Consider the following 13167-nt stretch of genomic DNA (forward strand, 5'->3'; position numbering starts at 1 on the left):
TGTGGTGATGTGTACCTGTAATCCCAGATACTTGGGAGGCAGAGGTGGGAGGATCGCTTGAACCTGGGAGGCGGAGGTTGCAGTGAGCTGAAATCACGCCACTGCACTCCAGCCTGGGCAACAGAGCAAGATTCCATCTCAAACCCCCACCCCCGCCCCCTCCAAAAAAGCCCAAATGTGATATATTATGGTGTAGTTGGGCATGAGTCTACAAGAAGACATGATGAAGTAATACATGCTTGCACCTATATAAGTAATAATCTTCAACATCTTCGAAAATAGATTGGTACTGGTGTGTTATATTGGTGGCTTAGTTGTGATAAGTGGTCTCTTACCTTCAGTGATTGAATGTTCTGAATTGGTGAACAGATTTTGGTAGAATTTAAAAAAACCAGAACCATTGGCCCTTGATTTATATACTAGTTATATGTTTGGAATGTTTAGTATACACGAAGACAATGTAAGACATACATACTTTGTGTTTTTGTGTATGACAGAGTTAGGTACTGGTTTCAATTCTACAAAGATTATTCATCAAAATAAATGCTCAGTGGGATAGTTGATACTTGTGGCGCAAAGGCCATGTCTTGGCCTATTTGGGATGTTATAACAAAAATACCAGAAACTGGGTGGATGAAAAACTAAACATTTATTTCTCACAGTCCTGGAGGCTGGGAAGTCTAAGTTCAAGGTGCTGGCAGATTCAGTGTCTGGTAAGGTCTCGTTCCTCATAGACGGCGCCTTCTCTGTGTTGTCTCGTGGTGGAAGGGGCTAGCTAGCTCTCTGGGATCTCTTTTATAACAGCACAAATCCCAATCCTGAGGGGTCTGCCCTAATACCCTCACCTTGGCAGTTAAGATACTGGCATGAATTTTGGGGAGACACAAACATTCAGGCCATAGAAGGCTAATTCTTAGTTGTGTGGCACCACCCAGGCATTTCAGTGCCTTTGGCGTCTCTGACCCTTACTTACTTTCATTACTCACCTTCCCATCCTATCATTTCCAAAAAGTTGTTCAGGGATGGTCCTGCCCTTGTTGAAAGGGACAAAATAGATAATCAAGAGAGAAAGATATTAAAAGTTACTCATAATTCCCTTCACTTACATGTAATTGCTTTTAACATGTTGTTCTATATCTTTCTAGATAGAGAAAGCCTCAACTCTACTTCATTGCACATTGAGCAGTGCCCACTCTATTTTACAAGTGTTCCTCCATGAAGAGTGGTGCTTATTGTAGGAATCTCAACCTCTTTATGATCAGATGGGACAGTAAGACTAATGCCCTTGTTACAAGTTCTTTGGGGTATGGTCTTCTTTATATAAATGATGCGTTTCCAAGGAGGCATATAATTTGACAAGTTAGTATAGCCAACAATGTGAAAAAATCAATACTTAGAATATTATAAATTTATTTCATTATATATTAGGTTCATGATATTTGATCTGTTCCTATCTCCTTCTCATACTTAATGACATATATTATACTTCTCCATTGTCCTATATGGTAGCTGATAGTCACATATAGCATTTGAAATGTGGCTAATATGAGTGGAAATGTGCTGTAATGTAAGACACAAGCTGGATTTTGAAGACAATAAAAATGTAAATCTCACCTGTTTTTTCCTACTGCTGTGATAAAACTTAAATTACATTAGGTGGCTCACATTTTGTTTCTGTTGGCCAGTGCTGTTATAGACCATTTTAGATATCTAGTTTATATTCTACTCTAAGCAGAGTTGTTAAAGATATTCCCATAATATGGCAGTTGTGTCAGTTAGTGCCAAGAAGGTATGGGGAAGGGATCCTGAGTGGCAATGTTGAAGGAATTAATATGAGGAAATGGGCTTATATTAAAGCTGGGAGGATTTGGTGAGTTAACAGTGATTTTTCAATTGGGGTAATTTTATCCCCTAGGGGATACTTGACAGTTGCTGGAGACATGTCTAACAGTCAAGTTTCAGGGACTTTTTTTTTTTTTTACCTCTTTTAAATTGGTAAATAATGATTATTATTTAAAAATCTAAGGAATATTGAGAATTAAAGTCCCTCCAAATTTCACTCTCTTCCTTAGTTACCATATCAATTCTATATGATATTTTTGTTGTTGCTGTTTTGTTGTTGTTGTTTGAAATGGGGTCTCTTTCACCCAGGTTGGGGTGCAGTGGCGTGATCTCAGCTCACTGCAATCTTCTCCTCCCAGGCTCAAGCGATCCTCCCACGTCAGCCTCCTGAGTAGCTGGGACTACAGGCTTGTGCCACCACAACTAGCTAATTGTTTTGTATTTTTGGTAGAGACAGAGTTTTGCCGTGTTGCCCAGGCTGGTCTCCGACTCCTGAGCTCAAGTGATCCACCCACCTCGGCCTCCCAAAGTGCTGAGATTATAGGCTTGAGCCACCTTGGCTGGCCATCAATTCTGTATGATATTTTGCCTTTTAATTTGTTGGTTTGTTTGTTTGTTTGTTTGTTTGTTTTGAGGCAGAGTCTCACTCTGTCACCAGGGCTGGAGTGCAGTGGCACGATCCTGGCTTACTGTGGTCTCAACCTCCTGGGCTCAAGCAGTCCTCCTGCCTCAGCCTCCCAAGTAGCTGGGACCACAGGCAGGGAACCATGCCTGGCTAATTTTTGTATTTTTTGTAGAGCTGGGGTCTCACTGTGTTGCCTAGGCTGGTCTCCAACTCCTGGGCTCAAGCAGTCCGCCCACCTCTATCTCCCAGTGTGCTGGGATTACGGGTGTGAGCCACTGCACTCTGCCTCTGTGGTATGAGGCAGTTCAGATGATATCATGGGTGGACCTGTGATGTAGGCAAGGTATAAAAAAAGAGAGAAGAGACAGAGAAGTGGAAATGTAGTATGAGGAGAGAAGGAGAGGTAGAGAGAGAATGGGGAAAAGAGTGGGGCGGAAAAAGGGCAGTTATGGAGCAATGCTAATAACCATGCCATTGGTTATTTTTTTTTAATCCTGCTTTCAGCTCTTAAGCTGTCCAGGAATCCAGCAAATAACCTCTTAATGCCACAGTGAAGACATGTAAAACATGTAAAAGTTAATTTAGGCTGAAATGGAAATGGAAATAGATTGACCCTTAAGGTTTTGCTATTTAATATACCACCACCATTAGGGTGTTTACAAATATGGAAAAGAGCATATCATCCTTTAATTGCAATTGCTGTTTTTTTAAAAAAATTGAATATCCAGTGAGTGCTATAGCCTAGTATACTCTAATCATAATAGCAGTTGCCTTAGTGCCGTCTTTCCTCTGTGAGTCAACTCCCTAGTGTGTGTGTGTGTGTGTGTGTGTGTGTGTGTGTGTGTTCTATGGAAGGCATTTTGTTTTTATATATTTAGTAGGAAAATTTTAAAAACCAAAGAGAAACACTATTTATAATACACTCCAGTATCCTCAACATTAGTTAAAAAGTAAATGTTAAGTACTAATACTTAATCCAAAAGAGGTAAATAATGGGGCCGATAACAGAAATCTGTAATAGCAGTGTATCTTGTCTACTGCTGAGTGAGCTTTAGACGAATACGTTTAAAAGGAAATAGACCCATATTTGATGTTTATAGAACAGATAGGCATCCTATTAATTGTGCTGTAATGAAGCTAGATCACATTCTTGGGGCATAAATAAGACAGTCATAGAGATTTTGTTCTAATACATTTTGTTGGGTAGTGTACTCTTCTTAGTCTATTTAAAAAAACCTTTTACCCCTTTGTCTCCCAAATGTCTCATAAATATTGATTAGAAATAGTGGTAACATTTCAAATATTAGTTCTAAACAGTGATTTTTTTTTTTTTTTGTAGAGTTTGAGGGTACTTCAGAACATTTCTCAAGTTCTATGGAATCCTAAATGCTCTGGGCAATAAAAGAATTTTTCACCACTTATATTTGGAAAATGCTTTCCAATATAATGACCTGTTTGATGATTATAGGTAATATTTAATGAGTGCTTAATATGCATCAGATATTGGGCTGGCTTTCATGCATATTTCCTATAATCCTTACAAGTGCCCTCATAAGATACATTGTTTTTGGATGTGATTTTGGATTAGTTAAAACTCTTGCTTAAGGTTACACAGCCAACAAAAGGCATCATATGCTTTGAGGAATGGTGTTCAAGAGCTCCAGTCATTATCAGTCCTCTTCAAAATTTTGCATTTTTTTGTGCTCTAAATTAGCTACATCCACATTCATATTATGTCTGGTGCATGCTAGAATCCAGCTCGATCCAGTCTGTTTGAGAGCGTGAGAAGAGAGTTTGTAATAGCAAATGATGAGGCCCCTTCACCTGGGGTTGTGTTTCTTACTTTTCTTGTCTCTCCTACCAGTAATCATTTTTCATGTTCATTATATATACAACTCTAGCTGCAGGAAGAGTTTTATTTGCTCTCATAGAGAAGAGCACTTGAGTCCTAATTACCTGTATATCCTTCCCTTTCCTTCCCATTAATAAGACTAATCGTGCTCTAATACTACTATTATACCACCAGGGTGAAGGCAGAACCTCCATGTTTGGCTTTTCTTTTGTCCCTGTACGCATTTGCAGGTGAAGACTATGACACAATTACTTTAAAGGGACTATTGCTCCTTTGGAAATATTTCAAAGCTGAGACAACCCACATTTTATTAAATTTGTAAGCCACAGTTAGATTTTATTATAGCAAGGAAGGCCAGACTTATGCAGAATTTTTTCGCAAGAGATCACTGCATGTTCTAGAGATGACTGCTAGGTACTAAATTATTTTCTGAGTTAACTTGATTTTAGTATTTCCAAAGCCATCACTACTCAGACTTTCCAGCCCCTCTACCCAATGATGGAAGGAAGGAGATAACTTCAATGGACTTTTTGTTAGGGTTACAAAGGTGCCCCTCTTTGCTGCTGGGGGGAAGAATAGAATAAGCCTTTCTTTGATTTTTTCATTATTAGGGATTCAGGAAGTTCTTGAAGGGGTGAATGAATGGAAGAGAAATGTCTTAGTATTACATTTGTTTCTCTTCTTGTTACTATAATTTATCTCTTGTTCAGAATAAAATCTTTTTCTTTGGCATATCATCAAATGGAAGATGTTTTTAGGGAGAGGGATGACATACTAAGGCATTTGCTACTACTGGGGCCTAGACTGTAAATGTCTGATGAAGCATCATACCTTTAAGACACTGCTTCTTTATTATCAAGTTTTCTTATTTTACAAAATGATCGTATACTAGTTGATGCAAGGTGAGCTGTGACAAAGCATCCTTTTAGCCTTTCCTACCTGGGAAGTGTTTGTTTCAGCCATGAGTAGTTAAACTAGTGCCACATTCTTTTCTTTCTTTCTTTTTTTTTTTTTAGTGGACAGTATAAGAGGGGTATGGATAGCAGTAGGGTGTGGCAGGATGCTAAAAATTCATTCAAAGAAAGTCAAATATTGAACAGATGAGAAAACAAATTCAACACCCAAGCTCATGAAATGATTTCCTTGTGGTCAACAGTGTGCAGTGCAGTCACTTCTAAGTGTTCTCTTTTATAAGGACAGGTCTCCAGAGTGAGAGGATGAATGCCATCTCCTCTTTATGGAAAAACTTGTAAAGCAGAAGGTTTGTAGGCATGTCATATATGCCACTTTCGCTCTTGAAAAGGAAAACACCAAGGAAAATAAAACACACATAAAAATTAATTTGTAACTCTTAAAACACTGCAAACTGTCCTGCAGAACTTTCCTCTGCAGCCTGGGATGACCTCAGGCAAGATTCCATACATAATGTTTATTCCTAATAGCCATAGTGACTCAGAACTCATGTCATTCCAAGATAGTGTAAGACACAGGCGAGGTGGCTTTCAAACTTTTGACTGTGACTCACAGCAAGAAACATTTTGGAGTAAGACCCACTGCCTAGATAGTGCCCACACACATCTGAAATGAAAATTTCATGAAGCAGTAATTACTCTTACTATGTTTAATGTGCACCTATTTCTTGTCTTTTTAAATTTTATTCAGTTTTATTTCACTTAAAAAGACAGCAAGAAACCTTGTCTTAAACTACTAAGTTGATTCTGCTACCCAATAGTGGGTCATAACCCATATTGAAATTAAAAAAGACAACACTAGTCTGCTTCAAGGGTTCACTGCGCAGGTGTTCCTACTGCCCTCATGGGACAGCTCTGGCACCTGACCATAGGTCATCTGGTGTATTCCTCAACAAAGCTGGTCTAGAACCTTTTATTTTTTCACAACTCCATGTAGCCTGACCATCCTTTATCTTTAAGTCAGTGATTTGGCAGGAAGAGGGAAGTTTACATTTGCACCTTCTCAGCCTGGGTCATAACACTGGAGCAGCTGTGGCCTGATTCTCATCAGCTGAATCTGAGCCCTGTAAGCAGGGTGTTTCCTAGAGCCATGGTTAATGCTACATCTGATTCTTTGTTATGGGCTAGAACAGAACATGGACTTTGCTGAGAATGTGTATATGGGATGTGGGAAGGAGAGAAACAATAAAAGGAAGAATGAGAAATTCCTCTTGGGCACATGATGGTGACATTCACCTTAAAAAAAAACCTGCCAGTATTTTTTAAATTGGTGATTTGGGGGATTGGGGTGGGGATGGCTCCTTTGTTTTATTTCTTGCTGCATTTGTTTTGTCTTCTGAATTATGGTACCTACACCAAATTAGTTTCAGTTGAAAAACAACAGCAAAACAGATTCATTCAGAAAAGTTACAAAGAATGGATAGAAAAAAAATTACCAACAGTCCAGTTTAGAATTTGACTTCTCTGATATATATAATACTGCAGCATGCCATGTAGAGTTACAGTAATGACTTCTTTTTATCCTTAACTTCACGTCCCAGTTCATATGCTTCAAATTTCAGTTTTGCAAAGGGTTAGGATCATGTTTGACATAGTATTGATGGTCAGAGTCAAAGAACGTGTTCTGAAAGGAAGGCTTTGGCCATGCATAGGAATCAAGCCTTTCTCAGGAAAGAGACAAGGCCAAAACACCATCGTTAGTCATCCTCTGTTTCACTATGTCTTTGCGTATATTCTCCTTTGCCTCTCTTTGCTTGTTGCCACCTGGTACTATGGAAACAATAACGGTACCCACCTTGTTGTGAGGAGTCATGAGACTACATGCCGAGTGCCCAGCACATAGTGAGCCCTAGAGCGTGAGAGGCCAGAATGTGGAGGTATTCATTGTTTTATCCCTAGTGTCTAAGACATTACCTGGTATGCAGTTGGTGCTCAATAAATATTTGACAAATGAATAAATAATATTGGCTAGAATAATAATTATGGTAATAGAGAAAAGATAATATAAGAGACAGTGGGACTGATCTGGGCTGATCACATGCACTCTTTCAAATAATTTATTATGAGTTTGGGAAAAGTGAATCAGTTATAAGACAAACTTATGTTCTTTTAGTCCATTTAAACAGGAGTACCACTTGACAACACTGGTAGGCATTGGTGATGTAAGCATAAGCAAGAAGTGGTTCCTGCTTCAAGAAGTCATAGTCCAGTTGGATACGGCAAAGGTCACAGCATAGCATGAGGAGTATGGACAGGAAGGGCCTGCATCCCACATGGAGCTGGGTTTGGGGCTGGTGATGCAGGGAAGCTAAGTTTTGAAGGATAAATAGCCATTAGACCATCAGAGGAGGGACTAAGAAGGACATTGCAGGCAGGGGAATGGTGAAGTCCAGAGACGTGAGATCATGGGGGGTCACCATGTCATGAGACGGAATTAGGGTTGAGAGTTGAGCCCTGCAGGCATGGCAGAGCCTTATGCTGAGGCGTTTGTCTTCTATTCTGAAGGCAATGGAGAACTGTGGAGAGATTAAGTAGGTGCAGTTTTGTGTTTTGAAAGAGTGGTGTGTGGTGCAAGTGGATCATAGAGTGTGGCAAGATGAGAAGTAAAGGGATGGGAAAAACTAATCCTCCTGCAGTTTAGGGACAGGCAGGCACACATACTCCATTTTCAAAGGCATCCCAACTATAGCAACTAAATGGTGGCAAACAAAACAAAACAAAGCCTTAGTGCAAAAGTAGAACTGTTACAGGTGGCCCACAAATGATGATAACAGTGACAAAACAACAATATCTAATAATAATGCTATTGCTAGTTTTATTATGAAAGCAGAAGCCAGAGCTGCTGACTTTTCTAGCAACTTTTGCAGGACATTTAAATCCCTCTAGCTGGCCCTTTGTTCCTGTGTTGCCATGGAGTGTCAATAAGCCCAGCTCAGAATAACCCAGGCAGTGAAATGAGAGGTACAGCTTGCTCACTGGCATGTTGGCTGGCCAGGTTACACTGTTTTCATTGCTCCCATCTTGGGAGGAGCACTGGGCAGCTGGTTGCCCTGGCAGCTGTGAAGGTGTATGTCTCTTGGCTGCCCAGAGTTTGAAACGGAACCAAAACTTGCCTGCCTACTGAGCCTGTGCAGCTCCTGACTGAACTGATAGCAACTGAAAATAGCCCACTGAGCACCTGTCCCTTGTACACCAGCTCCTGGACGACTGCCATTTAGGACAATGTGGACTTACTCAGTAGACAGGTGAGGTGCTGAGCAGATTTTAATGGTCTTAGGAAGATCTTGGGAACTTTGGCCCTACTTAAAAGGAAGAAAAAAAAGCAGCAGGCTTCTGAGCAGTTCCATTTGGTGCTTCTGTGGTTAGTGGGTGGCCACACTGGCTATGTATGTGCCTGAAGACTTCATATTGTTCTCCTTACAGCAGTTCAGTAAACTAAGTAAGTTTTCTCGTGGAGAGAAAGGCTTTCCTAAAAGTCTCCTAGTGGTAGCCATCCATGGTTTATACAGCCTCAGCTTTAGAAAGTTTTGGAGTTAAACTATTTTGTTTCATTTTATACCTGCTCTTTAATCCCTGGTGATTGTTAGTCATTTCTACAAGGTGTCTCTTTGCTAGATTATTATTTCTCAGTATTCCAAATATTGGCACAAGTACAATCACAGAATAGAATCCCAGCATGTCAGGAGCTGTCTGTTCCCTTTTGGGATTTCTTCCATTTCCTAATGGACTTTAATCTCTTCGGCAAGCTTGCCATTGTTGGACAGACTTGGTGGCCAGTGTGGATGGAAGCAGGCTCTGGAAGGAAATGCTTCTGAAATGACTGGTGGCATTAAAGCTACTATTTAAAAGTGACCCTTTGTAGATACCTGGGTTATCTTTAGGCTGTCAGTGATCTGCAGCTACAGGAGCCAGAGGGAATCTGCGGAAACTCTTGCTTGTTGCTCTTGCCTGGATTTGTGTTTAGATATTCTTGCTCCCCAGCCAGTGGCCTCGTGACACATCTCAGATTTAGCTGGCTTTCTTCTGCCAAAGTCCAAAATTATTGTAGAAGCTGGGAATGGTTTGCCATGGCACAGATCGAAGGGGAGGACTGTGTGTTTGAAAAGCCAGTTCTGCTTCACAGCACTCAAATGAGATGCTTTCTGTTTCTACCTGGAGTGTAGGCACCTGGAGCCTTTCTGTGGGCCCAGAGGTAAAAAAAGAACAAGCTCAAAATGACTCAAATTTAACTGTCTCATTGTGACTGTAAGATCTTTATTCTATGAGTGATAAGCCAATCTTGTTCAATATGTTAAACCCGAGAATTAATGAATTATTTTGGACTATATTAGACTGATAGGGGAAAGAAGATATATAAAGCAAAGATCAAGTTATGAAGGCTGGTATACAGAGGCACAGGCATGTCTTCCTGGGATTGAAGACATGGGATTCCTTTCTTCATTAACCTTTCATGGAGTTCTGGACTTGGTAGGGCCTTGCGAAGTGAATAGGGAAATTGGAGGATAGGGAAGTAGCATTATCAGGGGCTTGGACTCTGCCCCAAGTTTTTACCCTTTTGACTGTTATTTTAAAATCTCTTTGGCTTCATCTAGGATGGAAAGTAAATACAGCAGCCCCCTATTTATCCATGGAGAATACATTCCAAGACCTCTGGTGGATGCCTGAAACCACAGATAGTATTGAACCTCATATATACTATATCTTTTCCTATGTCTAGGATAAAGTTTAATTTATAAATTAGGCACAGGAAGAGATTAACAACAATAACTTAAAGTAAAATAGAACAATTGTAACAATAGGCTGGCATCACCACTCTTGTGCTTTGGGGCAGTTATTAAGTAAAGGAAGGGTTCTTTGAACGCACCTGCAATACCATGGCAGTGGATCTGGTAACCAAGACATCTGCTCAGTGACTAGCAGGATGGTAGCATCTACAGTGTGGGTACGCTGGACAGAGGGATGATTCATGTCCTGGGCAGGATGGAGCTGGACAATGTGAGATTCCATCATGCTACTCAAACGGCACACAACTTAGAACTTAGGAAATGTTCATTTCTGGAATTTTTTGATTAATATTTTTGGACTGTGGTTGACGGTAGGTAACCGAAATAGTGGAAAGTGAAATGGTGGATAAGGGGGGATAAGTGGGGACTACTCTAGTCTGGAAGTTACTTTGTTCCCTCTGTGCTTTTCTCTGGGGTAGGATAAGTTGTGGAGCTAGGGAAGGGGAGTTTAACTAATTCAGGACATTTTCACCTTTAGCTGTGGGTGCCGCAGTGCCTGAAGGCTGCATTTCAAGACTTGTTAAACAAATTGGAGCCCTGCTTAACTTTTGAAGGGTTTGTCTCTGTGGTTTGAAAGCTTCCAGAAAGGCCGTAGGGGTGTGGTGGAGGTTCGCTGATGGTAACCAGAGCTGAGATTGGCAACCTTGGAGGAGGCCCAGTCCATGAATCCCAGAGAGAGAGGTACAGTAGGATGCAAGAAGAGAAATTGAAGTGGAGAGTTAAGCACAAAAGCCACCCGCTGGCTCTTTCTCCACTGTTCTGTCTCATCTAGAGCCCATTGTTAAATGTCTCCCGTAAAACCAAAATTCTCAGTGTAGAGCCCAGGTAGGAAACCCTTACTGAAATGCCATACACTCTCTGGTTAGCCCGAGGAGGTGGGGAAAACAACGAAAAGTGATTCCTCAGAATCAACAGTTCTTCCTGTGGCACGAACAGAGCTTCCAGCCTGAGACATTCAATCGATGGAACCACATTCCTGGCTCTCTCCTAAGACTAAACAAGGAATGACTTCTGAAATGTTTACAATTCGCTGGGACTTTCTTCCCTGTTCCTCCAGATTATTCTACTCTCTGTTACTCTCCCTATAACTAGAGCTCCACTTAGACATGGCCATTGGCACATACGCTGAGGAGACAGTATTTTTTGGTTTTTAAAGTATTCCTCAGTAGGCAGCTCCCAGTAGGCCTTGTAATCCTTTGTTTCTCTGAAGCAGACATTCAAGAAGTTTGAAGACAAAATGAAGAAAGGGGTCATTATTTTCTCCCATATTAAGGAGTTAAAACAACTCCTTAATATGCTGTATTTGTTAAAGCCAAGTCTTTGCAACATTCAGAGAATCATAAAAAGCGTGGAAAAGACAGACCAATATTGTCTTAGGTCATTACCCCACAGTGTTCTTTAATTTGTTAGTCACTTGAAAACAGGCTGAGTTTTTTGGCTTCTAAATAGAAGGTGTGGCTGCTGCAATAGGCTTAATTTACAGGGATTATTTCAGAGACAAGGAGTCAGCCCAGACACAAAATAAACAGATGGCACTTTTTTTTTTTTTCTCAGCTGCAGCAGTTCAAATGCAGGATGACTTAGGAATCCTTATCACCTTCAGCAGAGCAAGAAGGGGAAAATGATGTAATTCTCTCTTCCCCACTCCCTATTGAAGGTGCCATTATTTCACTGATAGGGATAAAATATGGCAGCAAAGACCAGGGAAAAAATGACAGCAAAGAGCAGGGGCAGCTTTTTCTCGACTAGGCAGCCAAGTCCTGCACTGACCTCTCCAAGCTGACGAGTTGCAGGTATGTGTTGTGTTTTGATGATTCTAATCACCGTAGCCCAGAGTCCTCAAATCAGCCATCCAGAGAAGGACCACCCACAGAGCCCAGCTATTCTATTAACGTATTAAATAGGTCCTCATTTTTTTAAGGAACATTTGTATTTTACCTGTTTCTTTTAACAAATTAACAAGCAAACAATAAACCTACCACATCACAAAAAGTACTAATTTTCTATATTCGTGAGCCCAAGTAGGTGAACAGATGTGACGGTATGGCAAGCTCTTCTAGGAAGAAATGGTTTGCTCAGGCATGCCGGCTTGGTGACTAAGCCCTGCCTTAAGATCTGTGCTGACATTTAAAGACTTTATGGGCTCAGCCTGCTCTGAAAACCAGCATCAGGTCTCTCTCCACCTCTAAATCCTTTCTGTGAAGGGAAAATTCATTCTGAAGCAAATATTCTTCAGGCTTGCACTCCTGCCAACCACTGACGCTGTTGTGGGGTATGTAATCAACGGTGAGCAAAGTATTAATAGATGCAACTCACCCTCATGGTGCTTACAATCTATAGGAAAGGTGACATTCAACAGCCATGCAGACACAAGTATGGCTGTAGCTAAAGAGGGGTTCCTACTTTAAATCTGGGTGTGTGAACAAAGGCTTCTCTGAGGAAGTAACATGTAAGGTGAAATCTGCACAGTAGATAGGCACTAACTAGGTGGAGAGGTGTTGACTGGAGGGAGATAAGCATTCAACGTGGAAGGAATTCCATACTTAAAAGGACCTGAGATCCCTAAGCAGGAAGAAGAAGCCTTTTAAGAACTTCCAATAACTGAAGGGGAGTCTGAAGAGCATGCAAGGATCAGGTCAGCCAGCAGTTGTAGGCCAGGTTAATGACTGGTCTCCACTTTGAGCGTGATGGAAGCCCGAGAGAGTCAGGCTTGTGTATCTGAATGAATGGGAATGCCATTTCCTGAGGCAGGGAACATTGGAGGAAGAATACATCTGGAGTTCAAAATCATGGAAGTTTTTGTTGTTGATACTCAATTTATATGCAATCTCATTTGAACGCCTCTATTTGCCCCCATAACTGCTGAAATACATTTTCTTCTTGGCTTTACAACAACTAAGTGTCAGTCTCTCGGATAAGGAAAAAAAATGATTTGAGTTCCCTAAATGAGTGTTTTATAATGAGAGATTATTTAGGCACTGGGTGTATTTTATCCCTGAGCATATAGCCTGTCCTCTTGTCAGAGGATCAAATGCCCTTCACTAGGCATTCCAGACGGACCTTTGTGTTTCTGTCTTAGGAGCAGGCTTGCTG

At 40.9% G+C, this 13167-nt stretch overlaps 1 protein-coding gene across 4 annotated transcripts in view; it reads left to right on the forward strand.

The window, feature by feature from the left end:
• ACVR1 (activin A receptor type 1) overlaps positions 1-13167 on the forward strand; it is a 141346-nt gene that overhangs the window by 76645 nt on the left and 51534 nt on the right. The window lies entirely within an intron of this gene.

The sequence above is a fragment of the Nomascus leucogenys genome, chromosome 17, assembly GCF_006542625.1.
Source record: "Nomascus leucogenys isolate Asia chromosome 17, Asia_NLE_v1, whole genome shotgun sequence".
Taxonomy (NCBI): Eukaryota; Metazoa; Chordata; class Mammalia; order Primates; family Hylobatidae; genus Nomascus; species Nomascus leucogenys.